At 38.3% G+C, this 14,461-nt stretch overlaps 1 pseudogene; it reads left to right on the top strand.

Annotated features, from left to right (window-relative positions):
* Nucleotides 1–254: 254 nt before the first annotated feature.
* On the top strand, nucleotides 255–352 carry LOC113461621 (annotated as a pseudogene).
* The last annotated feature ends 14,109 nt before the right edge of the window (nucleotides 353–14,461 follow it).

Here is a 14,461-nt window from a genome sequence, read left to right as displayed (position 1 = left end):
TTTTAGCCTGAATATCATCCTGAGTACTAAGATTGTAAAGGCCCCCGTGTCCAACGCTAGTAGGCTTAGGTAAAGGTTTATTCACTCTATCCCCTGTATCCCATAATTGTGCAGTCTCTGCGAGAGAATCTAAATAGTCCCATGCCTCATCGGGTTGCTTTTCCAAAAATAGACCATTGCATATAGTCTCTATAAATTGTTTTAACTGTGGAGACAACCCTTCGTAAAAGAAACTAATGGTTCTCCATGTTTCAAACCCATGATGAGGACAAGAGAGAAGCAAGTCTTTAAATCTCTCACAGCATTCATAAAATATTTCATGATCTTTTTGTTGGAAATTGCTAATGTGCCTTTTCAAAAAGTTAGTCCTTTGTGCGGGAAAGAATTTTTTCAAGAATTCTCTTTGCATATCATGCCATGTTCCTAGCGATCTAGGTCTCAAGGAGTTCATCCATGTTTTGGCTTTATCCTTTAAGGAAAAAGGAAACAAGGTCAATTTAAGGACATCTTCCGATACATTTGGCACTCTAAATGTGATGCTAATTTCCTCAAAATCTTTAGGTGAAGATAAGGGTTCTCGGATTCCATTCCATGATACTTGGACAGTAATTGAATTACTCCTGGTTTGATTTCAAAGTGTCCTACATTTTCAGGAATAATCATGCATGAAGGTTGACTAGTCCTAGTGGGATGTAAGTATTGTCGAAGTGTCATAACTGGGGGTCTACCTTCATCACCATGGTGACTTCCTACATTATCAGAAAAATTTGCCATCTCACAAGGTGTGAGATACTGCGAAGGAATTTTAAGGATGTGTCCTAAGGGATGATCTAAAGTTGTACGACTTAATCGACCGGTGTCGTCCCTATTCCAACTTAGCATACAAAATTTAAATTTTTTTTATATTTTTTTAAATAAATATAAATATAAGTACCAACTAAAGATACCCTAAAACGACACCCTAAAACAAAAATCTATTCACAATCAAACATGCAACTAAACATTACACCTCAATTTCTAATGTTTTTCTTAAATTTCTAGACAGCTCCTAACTGGTTTGAAGAGGGCACCTAAGCCTCCAATCTGGTCTAATGAACCGAGTTGACCAGGTAAGCTCCCAGGTAAGTGGAGGGGTCACGATGCGTTCGCAAAGGTCCCACTTAAAACCCACTTGCCTCGAATAGATAAACTGTCTTCCTTATAGGGACAAAGCTTGCCTAGACATCAACTAAGCCACAGAGCAAAATTGGTGCAACTTTCGGTGGTCTTCGTCCTATTGAGCTCGAATGTCCTTAGGGGCCAACGTCTAGTTGATTTTAGTTAAGCTTAGGATATTTATGCAATTGGACTAAGGACGAGTGATGAAATTCCGACCTTATCTTTTTAAATAGGTTCAGCCCTTAGAATATTTTATGCTAATGCCTTATACTATATGCAACAATCAAGAGAATTTTTTTTTTAATATTTTATGACATGACATTAAATTTCATTGAATAAGTGATCAAGCAAATTATTTATTTTTTTAAAAAAATTTTATGAGTTGAAGTTTGAAATTTGAATTCTGAAATTTGAAATTTGAAATTTTAGGTTTTTTCTCTTTTTTTTAATTTTTGAATAATCACCCTTGATCTTTTCTTAAAGTTTTTTTCTTAAATTTTCAATTAGCAACAAGGGTTAATGAGATATGATAACAATAAAATTCTGATTCTAAAATAATTAAATGCAGAAAATTAAAAACAGAAAGCAGTAAGGTTTCGTATTAATCTAATGGTCTTAGAAGTTTCAGAATGGCAATCAGACCATTCAGATGAAATAAACATAGGTTCTGCACCTGAATACCAAATTTGAGTTCAATCAGACGGTTAATTACTTTGATATCAGAGTTTGATGCAGACTATGCAGGGAATTAAAAAAACAGCATTAAAGAATTTTTTTTTTGTTTTTCGAAAGAAAAAGACTAACTACTAAAGTACTAATTAAATCTAAAATTATACTAATAAATCAGCCATTCCCCGGCAACGGCGCCAAATGCTTGACGCGCTTGCAAAAATATTTTCGCGAAACTAATCTCCCAAGTATAGGAGAATCGTACAAGTAGTAAAATCTCAGAAGTCCAAGGTCGAATCCTCAGGGAACGTTCTATGGATTATTAGCGTAATTCTTAGATGTAATTTTGGATTGATTTTCAGAAATTAAAATCAGAGAACAATATAGCAATAAACAAAGTTCAATGAAATAAAGATGGTAGGGATCTGGAATCCTCCTTGATGATATTGCATCCAAGAAATAAACTCTATGGTTCTTGATTAAAAATGAATAGTAGGATAGATCTAATCATGGTATATGTTTTCATGAACATATGAACTCAATTTCTAAGCATTCGTCGTGCTTTCTACGTCTACGACGAATCAAATACTAAAGCAATCCATATATCAATAATCATAATTCATTAAAGAGCTATCTACGAAATAACTATGCATGGATCAAAAACATATCAGTAAATATAATTCATTCAAGGCAAAAGTTTAGAGTTTACTTCAAAAAGCAATACATCAAAGGTTCCTCCATCACCCTTCACCTAAGAAATCAGCCCTCCATTAACATAAAAGAAAACTCCCCTCTTTTCTTTTCTTTTTTCTATTCTTTTTGGAAACAGAGCATGCTCTGTTTCCCTTTTTTTTTTCTTCTTTGAATAGCCGGCTGAGGCTCTCTGTTTCTTCGAATGAACTCCCCCCTCTCTCAGCCGAGAGGTAATATCCTCTTTTCCTTTGATCCCCCAATTTCGCACGCGGTGGATACCCGTCAGCTGAGATGGATTCCTGATCCCACGGGATACGTGGAGATGCTGAGTATCCCGGATGCGAGAAGGCCGATCGCGGACGAGATTGGGGCTTGGACGCGGAATGGGCTGCTGGCCGCAGGATGAGATTTGGATGCACAAATCTGAGGAAGGCTGAAGATCGTGGGATGCTGGGATGCATGAGCTTGCGGGAGAATTGGACTCGGATGGCTGGATGAGGCTGTGGATGCGGGATCTTCGCGGGATGATGACTGCACGCGGAGAAGACGGACTGCTGGCGCTTGGGATTCGGATGACGTGTGTGACCTTTGCTGGTAGCTAAGACGCGGATCTGGAAGACGCCCTGATGCTAGTTGATCGCAGATGCGGAAATCGCGGGATGATGAGCTGCACGCGGACGCTGGGAGCTGATGTGGCTGGAACTCGGGAGAAGCAGATGGATGCGAGGAGGATCGGACGTGGCATGCTGGGAGAAGCTTCATGGGCAAACCGCTGAGAAGAGGTGGACGGCTGAGCTTAAGCATTGAAGCTGGGACGCGTTGTGAACTAGGACGCGTGGGAGATTCGCATGCGGAGAAGACGGACGCGGTTCCTGCGGTCCCGAATCCGGAAGATGTGCGGATGGGCTGCACTCGGGCTGCTTCAAATGGATGCATGGGATGAGACGGGATCTGAGGAGGCTGGGACTCTTGGATGCTACACAAGGAACGACCGCAGGGCATTGGACGCTGGGAGCTGATCACACGCGGAGATGCTCACGGGATGCATCGCGGACGGTTGAATATGGGCTCTGTTCTACAGCTGGAAAGAGATGAATTTATATAAAAATAATGATAAAAATTATAATAAGTGCTAAGAATAAAATATTTAATCATGCAAATGTTAACACCTATTATTTATCATTATTTTGCTAACATTAGGCTAAGTTAATTGGTACTTAGATCGCACTTTTGTGCTCTCATCAGTGATGTCGAATTCTTGGAGTAGAAGTATCCATCGTATTAGTTGTGGTTTGGCCTTTTTCTTATCCAGCAAATATTTTTGTGCTGCATGGTCCGTGAAGATAACAATAGGAGCACCAAGGATATAAGAACGAAATTTGTCTAATGCAAATACTACTGCAAGCAATTTCTTTTTGGTAGTGATGTAATTCATTTGAGCATCGTTTAAGGTTTTGATTGCATAGTAAATGACATATGGCTTATTATCCTTGCGTTGTCCTAGGACAGCTTCTATCGCATAGTCGCTAGCGTCGCATATGATCTCAAAAGGTAGTGACCAATCGGATGGTCGCACGATGGGTGCAGTGCTAAGCATAGACTTCAACTTTTCGAATGAATCTTGATAGGTTTCAGTCCAATTGAACGGTGTATCAAGGGATAGGATGTTATATAATGGTCGAGCTATGACACTAAAGTCCTTGATGAACCTCCTATAAAATTCGGCGTGACCCAAAAATGATCTAACATCTCAACCATCTTGGGAGCAGGTAGCTTAGCAATTAAATCAATCTTAGCTCTATCTACTTTCATGCCCTTCGATGAAACAATATATCCTAAGACAATTCCCTTTGGCACCATGAAGTGGCATTTCTCCTAATTCAATATCAAATTCTTTTGCATACATCGAGCTAAGACTGCTTGTAAATGTGACAGGCAATTATCAAATGAGTCGCCAAAAATAGAGAAGTCGTCCATGAACACTTCCAAAAACTTCTCGTTTATGTCTTCAAAAATGCTGAGTATGCATCTTTGGAATGTTGCAGGTGCATTACACAACCCGAATGACATCCGTCGGAAAGCAAATGTGCCAAAAGGACAAGTGATGGTAGTCTTCTCTTGATCTTCTAGTGAAATCTCAATTTGGTAATATCCCGAATAGCCATCAAGAAAACAATAGAAATCATGCCCTGCAACTCTCTCCAACACTTGGTCTAGGAAGGGTAGAGGAAAGTGATCCTTTCTTGTGACCAAATTCAGCTTTCGGTAGTCGACACACATGCGCCAACTCGTCGGGACACGAGTTGGAACTAGTTCACCTTGTTCATTTTCTACTACCATCAAACCCGACTTCTTAGGAACGACTTAAGTAGGGCTTACCCACTTGCTGTCAGAAATTGGATAAATAATACCCACGTCAAGCAACTTGAGGACTTCTGCCTTAACCACGTCTCTCATCATAGGATTCAACCTTCGTTGCATTTGTCTTGTGGTTTTGGCATTGTCCTCCAAATATATCCGATGCGTGCAAATTAAGGGGCTAATTCCCTTCAAGTCGGCAATAGACCATCCTAAGGCTCCTTTATGATTCTTTAGAACACCAAGTAATTTTTTTTTTTGGGTATGATCAAGTCCAGACGAGATGATTACAGGAAAAGTATCCTCAGGTCCAAGAAAGGCATACTTAAGTTCCTTTGGTAAGGATTTCAATTCGAGCTTGGGTGCTTGCTCATAGGATGGTACTATTTTTGCCTCTCGAGATGATAGCCTCTCAAATTTTTCTACTTTCGGTCTCCACCCATTGATCATCTTGATATCCAGACTATCCACAATAGGTATGACTGACAAATCATCATCATCGGTGCCATTAGGACACCAATCAATTAAACCATCATCGGATGGGTCGTTAATTGCTTCAGCTAACAAATACTCTTCCGTGATGGTTTCAACCCAATCAACCTCCTTACTCTCTTCGGGATCATTGGGTTGTTTGCACATATTAAAAATGTTTAGTTCTAAGGTCATGTTACCAAAAGAAAGCTTCATGACGCCATTCCTATAATTAATTAATGCATTAGAAGTTGCAAGGAATGGACGTCCTAAAATGACCGAAATCTGAGACTGTGAGTTCGAAGCCGGATGTGTGTCCAATACGATAAAATCGACAGAAAAGTAGAACTTGTCTACTTGGACCAATACATCCTCGATAATCCCCCTCGGAATTTTAACTGACTAGTCAGCTAATTGCAAAATGACGGAGGTTGGCTTCAACTCACCTAAACCAAGTTGCTTATATACAGAATATGGTAATAAATTCACACTCGCCCCTAAATCTAACAATGCTCGCTCTATCCTAAAGTCGCCTATGATGCATGAGATGGTTGGGCAACCTGGATCTTTATATTTAGGAAGAATGTTGTGCTGCAAAATAACACTTACGTTTTCAGTTAAAAATGCCTTCTTCTTAACATTTAATCGGCGCTTGATAGTATACAAGTCCTTCAAAAATTTGGCATATGAGGGTACTTGTTTGATTGCATCGAGAAGAGGTATGTTGATCTTTACTTGCTTAAAAAGCTCAAGAATTTCAAAATTAGATTCGAGCTTTTGCAACGGCTTTAACCGTTGTGGAAAAGGTGGAGGAAAAGGACATTCAACTTTCTCGGTAGAAGTTGGGACCTCAACTTCTTCTTTGTCCCTTTCATCGACTTTGGGAACATCAGAATTAGAAGTGACCTGCGGTCTCAATGGGATGGTCTGATCAATGACTCTTCCATTATGCAAAGTCATGATGCTCTTTTCTTGCTCTATATGCGAACTAGAGGGAGCCGTATTATTACTACCATGCACTTGTGGGTTAGGTTGGGGTTGAGCTGGTAGCTTACCCTTCTCCTGGGTACTTAGGACGGTAGTCAATTGACAATTGGTTCCTTATATCTTCAAAATTTCAAGTATTTTGAGCATTGATATTAGCTTGACCTTGTAGAAAAGATTGTGTGGAGGAGCTGAATGGTGTGACTGTTGAGGATGATTGTTTCTCCACCTAAAATTTGGATGATTCTTCCAACCAGGGTTATAGGTATTCGAGAATGGATCGTTATAAGGCTTTTGGTAGGAGTTCATAGCATTTGCTTAATCGTACAAGACTTCCTTGAATGCCAGTATAGTGGGGCAATCTGTAGTGGTATGACCAGACATATCGCAGATACCACAACATTCATTTCTAAGCTCTATAGTCTTGACCGGCTCAACCTTTCTAAGGTCAATTTCTTCTACCTTCCTAGTGAGTGCTGTCATTTTAGCATGAAGATCATCCTCAGTTCTGAGGTTGTAAAGGCCTTCCTGTACAGAGTTAGTAGGCTTAGGCAAAGACTTATTGTTTCTATCCCCGTTATCCCAAAGTTGGGCAGTCTCAGCAAGGGAATCCAAATACACCCATGCCTCATCAGGTTGTTTTTCTAAAAATTCACCATTACACATGGTCTCTACAATTTGTTTCAACTGTGGAGATAGACCTTCATAAAAGAAGCTAATAGTTCTCCAAGTTTCGAACCCGTGATGAGGGCATGAGAGAAGGTCTTTAAATCTTTTCCAACATTCATAAAATGTTTCATTGTCTTTTTGTTGGAAATTGCTTATATGCCTTTTCAAAAAGTTGGTCCTTTGTGCGGGAAAGAACTTCAAAAATTCTCTCTGCATATCTTGCCAAGTTCTTATTGATCTAGGTCGCAAGGAGTTTAGCCATGTTTTGGCCTTATCCTTTATAGAGAAAGGGAGCAATGTCAGCTTGAGGACATCCTCGGTGACGTTCGGCACTCTAAATGTAATGCTCAATTCTTTAAAATCCTTTAAATGAGATACGGACTCTCGGACTCTAACCGTGAAACTTGGGCAGCAATTAGATTACCCCTGGTTTGATGTCAAAATGTTCTATATTATCAGAAAAAATTATGCATGAAGGCTGACTAGTCCTAGTTGGTTGTAGGTATTGTCTCAGAGTTATAACATGGGGTTCACGTTCTCGATTGTGGTGACTCCCCGCATCTTCATTTAAATCAGCCATCTCACAAGGTGTGAGATACTGCAAAGGAATTTTAATCGACTGGGGTCGTCCCTATTCCACTTTAGCATGCAAAATATTTCTCTTCCCTTTTTTTTGTGTAAGTATAAGTACCACCTAAAGATATCTAAAATGCCACCCTAATACAGTAAAACAAAAATCTATTCACAATCAAATATGCATCAAAAATTACACCTCAATTTCTAATGTTTTTCTTAAATTTCTAGACAGCTCCTAACTGGTTTGAAGAGGACACCTAAGCCTCCAATCCGATCTAGTAACCTAATCGACCAGGTAAGCTCCCAGGTAAGTGGAGGGGTCACGATGCGTTTAGCAAAGGTCCCACTTAAAACCCACTTTTCTCGAACAGAGACTGTCTCCCTTAGAGGAACAAAGCTTGCTTAGACATCGACTGAGCCATAGAGCGAAATTGGTGCAACTTTCGGTGGTCTTTGTCCTATTGAGTTCGAATGTCCGTAGGGGCCAACGTCTAGTTGATTTTACTTAAACTTAGGATATTTATGCACTGAGGTGATTTTTGGGCTAAGGACGAGTAATGAAATTCCGACCTTATCTTTTTTAATGGGTTCAGCCCTTAGAATATTTTATGCTGATGCCTTATACTATATGCAACAATCAAAACATTTTTTTTAATTTAATGTTTTATGACATGACATTAAATTATATTGAATAGTTGATCAAGCAAATTATTTATTTCTTTTTTTTATTAGTTAAAATTTGAAATTTGAATTCTGAAATTTTGAGTTCTTTTTTTTTATTAATAGAACAGAAACTTACCTAAACTAAATCTCTAATTGGATCTGAAAATATGCTAATAAATCAGCCGTTCCCCGGCAACGGCGCCAAAAACTTGGTGCGTTCGCAAAATTGCTCTTCCAAGTACAGGAGAATCGCACAAGCAGTAAAACTCGGCAGTCCGAGGTCGAATCCTCAGGGAATGGTATAAGTATTATTAGTATAATTTCAGATGTGATTTCAGATGGTTTTTAGAAGTTTAGAGAAACTAATTACTAGATTAAGTTCGATAATATGGAGATGGCTAGGGATCCGGAATCCTCCTTGACAATATTATTTTCAACAAATAAACTCGACGATTCTCGATTAAGGATCATATAAATAAAATAGTTCTGATCATGGAATATATTGATTGAATACATAAACTCAACTTCTAAGCATTCATCGTGTCGGTTATGTCTACGACAAATCAAATATCGGAGCAATTCGTGCATCAATAAATATAAACCATAACAAATTATATCTAATAAATAAATATGAGAGAATCAGAACATATGAGAAGATGTAAATCAATTAAAACCAAAGTTCAAAGTTTACTTCATGAGAGCAATAAGTCAAGGGTTCTTCCATCACCCTTGACCAATGGGGTTAGCTAGCCATTGACATGAATATACTAGCCATTGACATGAATATCTCCCCTGTTCACTTTTTTTTTCTTTTTTGAAGCAGAGCCTCCCCTGTTTTTTTTGTGTGGGAACCCCAATAACGTCCGAGAGAGTCGAACCAGATCCCCCCATTTATACAATGAAACATCTCCCCCCCATTTCAAAATTGAACTTCCTCAACACTCAAAAACCCAAAAAAATTCCAAACTAAGGATGCTGGGAGGAGGAGATCGTCCGGGATGCACATCCCGGCTGGCCGCGGGATACCCGGACACGGGATCTGGAAGGCTCGGATGCGGTTCCATCTGGATGGGAAGATACGAAAGTGAGGATGATAGTGTTATTTTGATGATTAACAAGCAATTATCTAGAGTATGTTATAAGTTAAATCGATACTTCATTTATAAGTCTATTACTCTCAGTATATTTGTATAAATTGATATAGATACATTTCATTGTTTATTTGAATGAATCTAACTTTGAGATGCAGCAAAGTGTGGATTGAGTCGACCCAAAGGATGATTGGGTCGACCCCGGCACATCAAGAAAGCATTTGGCACACTTCTGCAAAAATGGCACAGATGAACAGTGAGTTGGGTCGACCCAAGGAAAGCATGAGTCGACCCAAACATCAAGATCCTCAAACAACTCAGAAAATGGTTCTCTGGATTTACTGAGAGGGTCGACCCAAGATATAGTTGAGTCGACCCAAGCTTGAGTCGACCCAAACACTGTGTGGGTCGACCCAAAGGCAAGACAGAACAGAAGACAGAAAAGGTTCTCTGAAAATCCTGTTAGGGTCGACCCAAGAAGAAGTTGAGTCGACCCAACTGAACCTTGAGTCGACCCAAAAAAAGGTTGGGTCGACCCAAGTGAAGGAAGGCTGAATTGCAAGTTTCTGTGTTTCTGAGAGGGTCGACCCAAGGAATGTTTGAGTCGACCCAAGTGAAAGTTGGGTCGACCCAAGGACAGGTTGAACCGACCCAAACACGGGCAGAAGCATAACGGCTAGTTCTGCAGAAGTACTTTTTGTCCTTCCAAAAGTGAGTAACGGCTAGTTTTTGAATTCTAACCATTGGGGCTTGTCCAATGGATGTAAGAAACTATTTAAAGTGGCACTATTCATCAGATAGAACATCCTTTCCAAAGAATATCAAAGAGTACACAAGAAAGAGAAAGTGCCCTAATCTTCCTCATCCAAGTGCTTCATTCAAGAATCAAAGAAAGGGGTTTAGCAGATTCAAAGAGTCATCAAGAGCTCCATCCTCCCTTGAAGAGTGAAGCATCCTTGACAAAGAAGAGAGAAGTCACTACAAGCGATAAATACTTTCTAAACTCTTCTTTGTAGATTACATTGTTTTATTTGCTCATCTAGGAGTTTAAATCTTCTTCCTTTGTTTGTTAAACAACTTGTAAAGGTTGGTTGGTTAGCCCGCAAAACCAACGGAATAGGTTGATTGGTGAACCCGGAAAACCAATTGTAAAGGTTCATTGGTGAGCCCGTAAAACCAACATAGGTTCGTTGATGAGCCCGTAAAACCAACATAGGTTTTTGGTGAACCCGGAAAAACCAAGGTGTAAAGATTTTTGGATTGTGAGCCTGGAAAACAATCCAACTGTAATCCGCGGGATTATAGTGAATTCCCAAGGGGTCGCTTGGGGAGTGGACGTAGGTGCTAAGGAAAGCACCGAACCACTATACTTCGTGTTGTTTGTATTGTGATTTGTTTTAGCTTACTAACCATTCATTTGACATAAGTAAGATAGTTAAGAATCAAAAGAAACCAATTCACCCCCCCCCCCCTGGCTTGTCACCTTGGGCAACAAGTGGTATCAGAGCGAGGTGCTCCAATAGTACTCATTGATCTCACAATCAAGAGTTAAAGATCATGACAACCCAAGTGGGATATTCTATGAGTGAGGGTCAATCCACAAATAGACCACCTCTATTTAATGGCACAAACTACACATATTAGAAAGCTAGGATGAGGATATTCATTCAAGCTTCAGACTATGAATTATGGTACATCATAACTAGAGGACCTCACACACCCACACTTAATATAGAGGGCACTATCATACCCAAACCAAAAATGGATTGGAATGAAAGTGATAGAAGATTGGCACAGTTAAATGCAAAAGCTATAAATGTACTTTATTGCTCATTAGATGTAAGTGAATTTAATAGAATATCTACTTGCATTACTGCTAAAGAAATTTGGGACAAACTTGAGGTCACTCATGAAGGGACCAATCAAGTTAAGGAGTCAAAAATAAACATATTAATACACAAGTATGAATTGTTTAAAATGGAATCTACTGAGTCCATAACTGATATGTTTACTCGTTTTATTGAAATTATAAATGGGCTTAAGAGTTTGGGAAAGTCTTACACTAACTCTGAATTGGTGCGAAAAATTCTCAGGTCTCTACCAAGAATTTGGGAGGCCAAGGTTACCGCAATTCAGGAAGCTAAGGACCTCAACACACTGCAATTAGAGGAGCTTCTAGGATCACTCATGACCCATGAGTTGACAATGAGGCAAAATTCAGAAGATGAGGTTAAGAGAAGAAAGCCCATTGCCCTAAAGACTACCACCCCTAAACAACAAACTGAATCGGAAGATTCAGATGATGATGATGAATTTGATGAAGAAGGGATGGCTATGCTTGGAAGAAAATTCAGAAAATTTATGAGAGGTAAGAATAGATTTTATAGAAAGAAACCCTTCCTCAAAGGTAGCTCAAGCAAAGAAAAGGATAAGGACAAAGAAAAGGAAAAAGAAACTCCTATTTGCTATGAGTGTAACAAACCCGGGCATTATAAGATAGATTGCCCAGATTTGAAATGGATGGCAAGAAAACTGAAAAAGAAGAACTTCATGGCTGAATGGAGTGAAAGTGAGGGGTCAAGTTCGGAAGAGGAAGATCATCAAGAGACGACCCAAATGTGTCATATGGCCAATGACGATGAGGGGTGTCTTGCAGCTGATAAAGTGGAAAAACGATGGTATCTAGATAGCGGCTGTTCAAGACACATGATCGGTGACGTAGATCAATTTGTCACCTTGGAATCAAAGAAGGGTGGAGTAGTAACCTATGGAGACAATGGTAAAGGGCATATCATTGGAAAGGATAAAATTTTCATTACTCCATCTATTTTTATAGAAAATGTCTTATTAGTTAAGGGTTTGAAACATAACCTGCTTAGCATAAGTCAATTTTGTGATAAAGGGTTTAAAGTCACATTTGAAGCATCAGTATGCATAATCACAAATCCTAAAGATAATAGCATTGTACTTGTAGGACAAAGGCAAAGAAATATTTACTTAGTAGATCTTCATGAGTTAGGCAAGAAAAATGGATTATGCTTAATTACTAATGAAGAAAAGAAAAATGAAACAGGTTGGCTTTGGCATCGTAGACTAGGACATGCTAGTATGGAATTAATATCAAAACTAGTCAAGAAGGAACTAATAAAAGATGTGCCAAAATTGATTTTTGAAAAGGATAAAATCTGTGGACCTTGTTCATTGGAAAAACAAACTAAATCATCTTTCAAATCAAAGAATATAGTATCAACAACTAGACCATTTGAACTCATACACATGGATTTATTTGGACCCACTAGAACTGCGAGTTTAGGAGGGAAGAAGTATGGACTAGTTATTGTTGATGATTTTTCAAGATACACATGGGTTTCATTTTTGGCACATAAGAATGAAGCATTTTCAGAATTCTTGAAACTATATAATAATATCATAAATGAAAAGAAACTCACCTTAGTAGCAATTCGAAGTGATCATGGTACTGAATTTGAAAATCAACACTTTGAAGAATTTTGTAATAAAAATGGTATTTCACATCAATTTTCAGCACCTAGAACGCCTCAACAAAATGGGGTTGTTGAAAGAAAAAATAGGACATTGGCAGAAATGGCACGCACGATGTTGTGTGAGTCAAATCTTCCAAAGTACTTTTGGGCTGAAGCTATAAGCACTGCTTGCCATATTCTAAATCGAGTTTTAATACGACCAATAACCAAAAAAATTCCTTATGAACTTTGGAAGAATAAGAAACCAACTGCTAAATATCTTAGAGTATTTGGATGTAGATGTTTCATCTTAAACAATGGCAAGGAGGATCTAAGTAAATTTGATGCCAAGTCAGATGAAGGTATCTTCTTAGGATACTCCACATCTAGCAGGACATACAGAGTATTCAATAAAAGAACTCTAGTAGTGGAAGAGTCAGTCAATATTATATTTGATGAGTTTGATAGTGAGTCTGCTAGGAAAGAAAATATTGTTGATGATGATACAGGAATTATTGACTTTGAAAAATTGAATATTAATGACGTGCCAATTCAAGATAAGGGAGATGATTGCGTACCACCACAATCTCAAAAATTGCCAAAGGAATGGAGGTATGCATATGGACACCCTAAAGACTTAATTATTGGTGATCCATCTCAAGGGGTAAGAACTCGATCATCTCTTAGAAATTTAAATGATTATCTTACTTTTGTTTCACAATTAGAACCTAAGACTTATGAAGAAGCTGAAAAAGATACTAATTGGATAAATGCCATGCAAGAAGAATTAAATCAATTTAAAAGAAGTAATGTATGGACATTAACTGAAAGACCAAAGCATAACTCAGTAATTGGAACAAAATGGATATTTAGAAAAAAATTAGATGAAAATGGATTAGTTATAAGAAATAAGGCTAGACTTGTAGCTAAGGGATACAATCAAGAAGAAGGAATAGATTTTGATGAAACATTTGCCCCTGTAGCTAGATTAGAGGCTATTAGATTACTTCTAGCATTTGCATGTTTCATGGATTTCAAATTGTATCAAATGGATGTGAAGAGCGCATTCTTAAATGGTTTTATTGAGGAGGAAGTATATGTAGAACAACCTCCTGGTTTTGAGAATCATGAATTGCCAAATCATGTGTTTAAACTACATAAGGCATTATATGGATTAAAGCAAGCTCCTAGGGCTTGGTATGATCGATTAAGCAAATTTCTGCTTAATAATGACTTTAGTAAAGGAAATGTAGATAAAACACTATTTCTCAAAAGAAAGGACAAAAATCTATTAGTGGCTCAAATATATGTAGATGACATAATCTTTGGTGCCACAAATGATACTCTTTGCAAAGAATTTGCTGATTTAATGCATGGAGAATTCGAAATGAGTTTGATGGGAGAACTAAGCTTCTTTCTAGGATTACAAATCAAACAAACTAAGGAAGGCATTTTCATTCATCAAACTAAGTATACAAAGGAAATACTAAAGAAGTTTGGGAATGAAAATCATAAGGGAGTAGGCACTCCAATGAATCCTACCAGTAAGCTAGACAAAGATGAAAAAGGGAAGAGTATTGATATTAAGCTCTATAGAGGACTAATTGGATCCTTGCTCTATCTTACAGCTAGTAGACCAGACATCGT

The sequence above is a fragment of the Phoenix dactylifera genome, unplaced genomic scaffold, assembly GCF_009389715.1.
Source record: "Phoenix dactylifera cultivar Barhee BC4 unplaced genomic scaffold, palm_55x_up_171113_PBpolish2nd_filt_p 000390F, whole genome shotgun sequence".
In the NCBI taxonomy this organism is placed as follows: Eukaryota; Viridiplantae; Streptophyta; class Magnoliopsida; order Arecales; family Arecaceae; genus Phoenix; species Phoenix dactylifera.
This window is presented reverse-complemented; position numbering and strand designations above follow the sequence as displayed.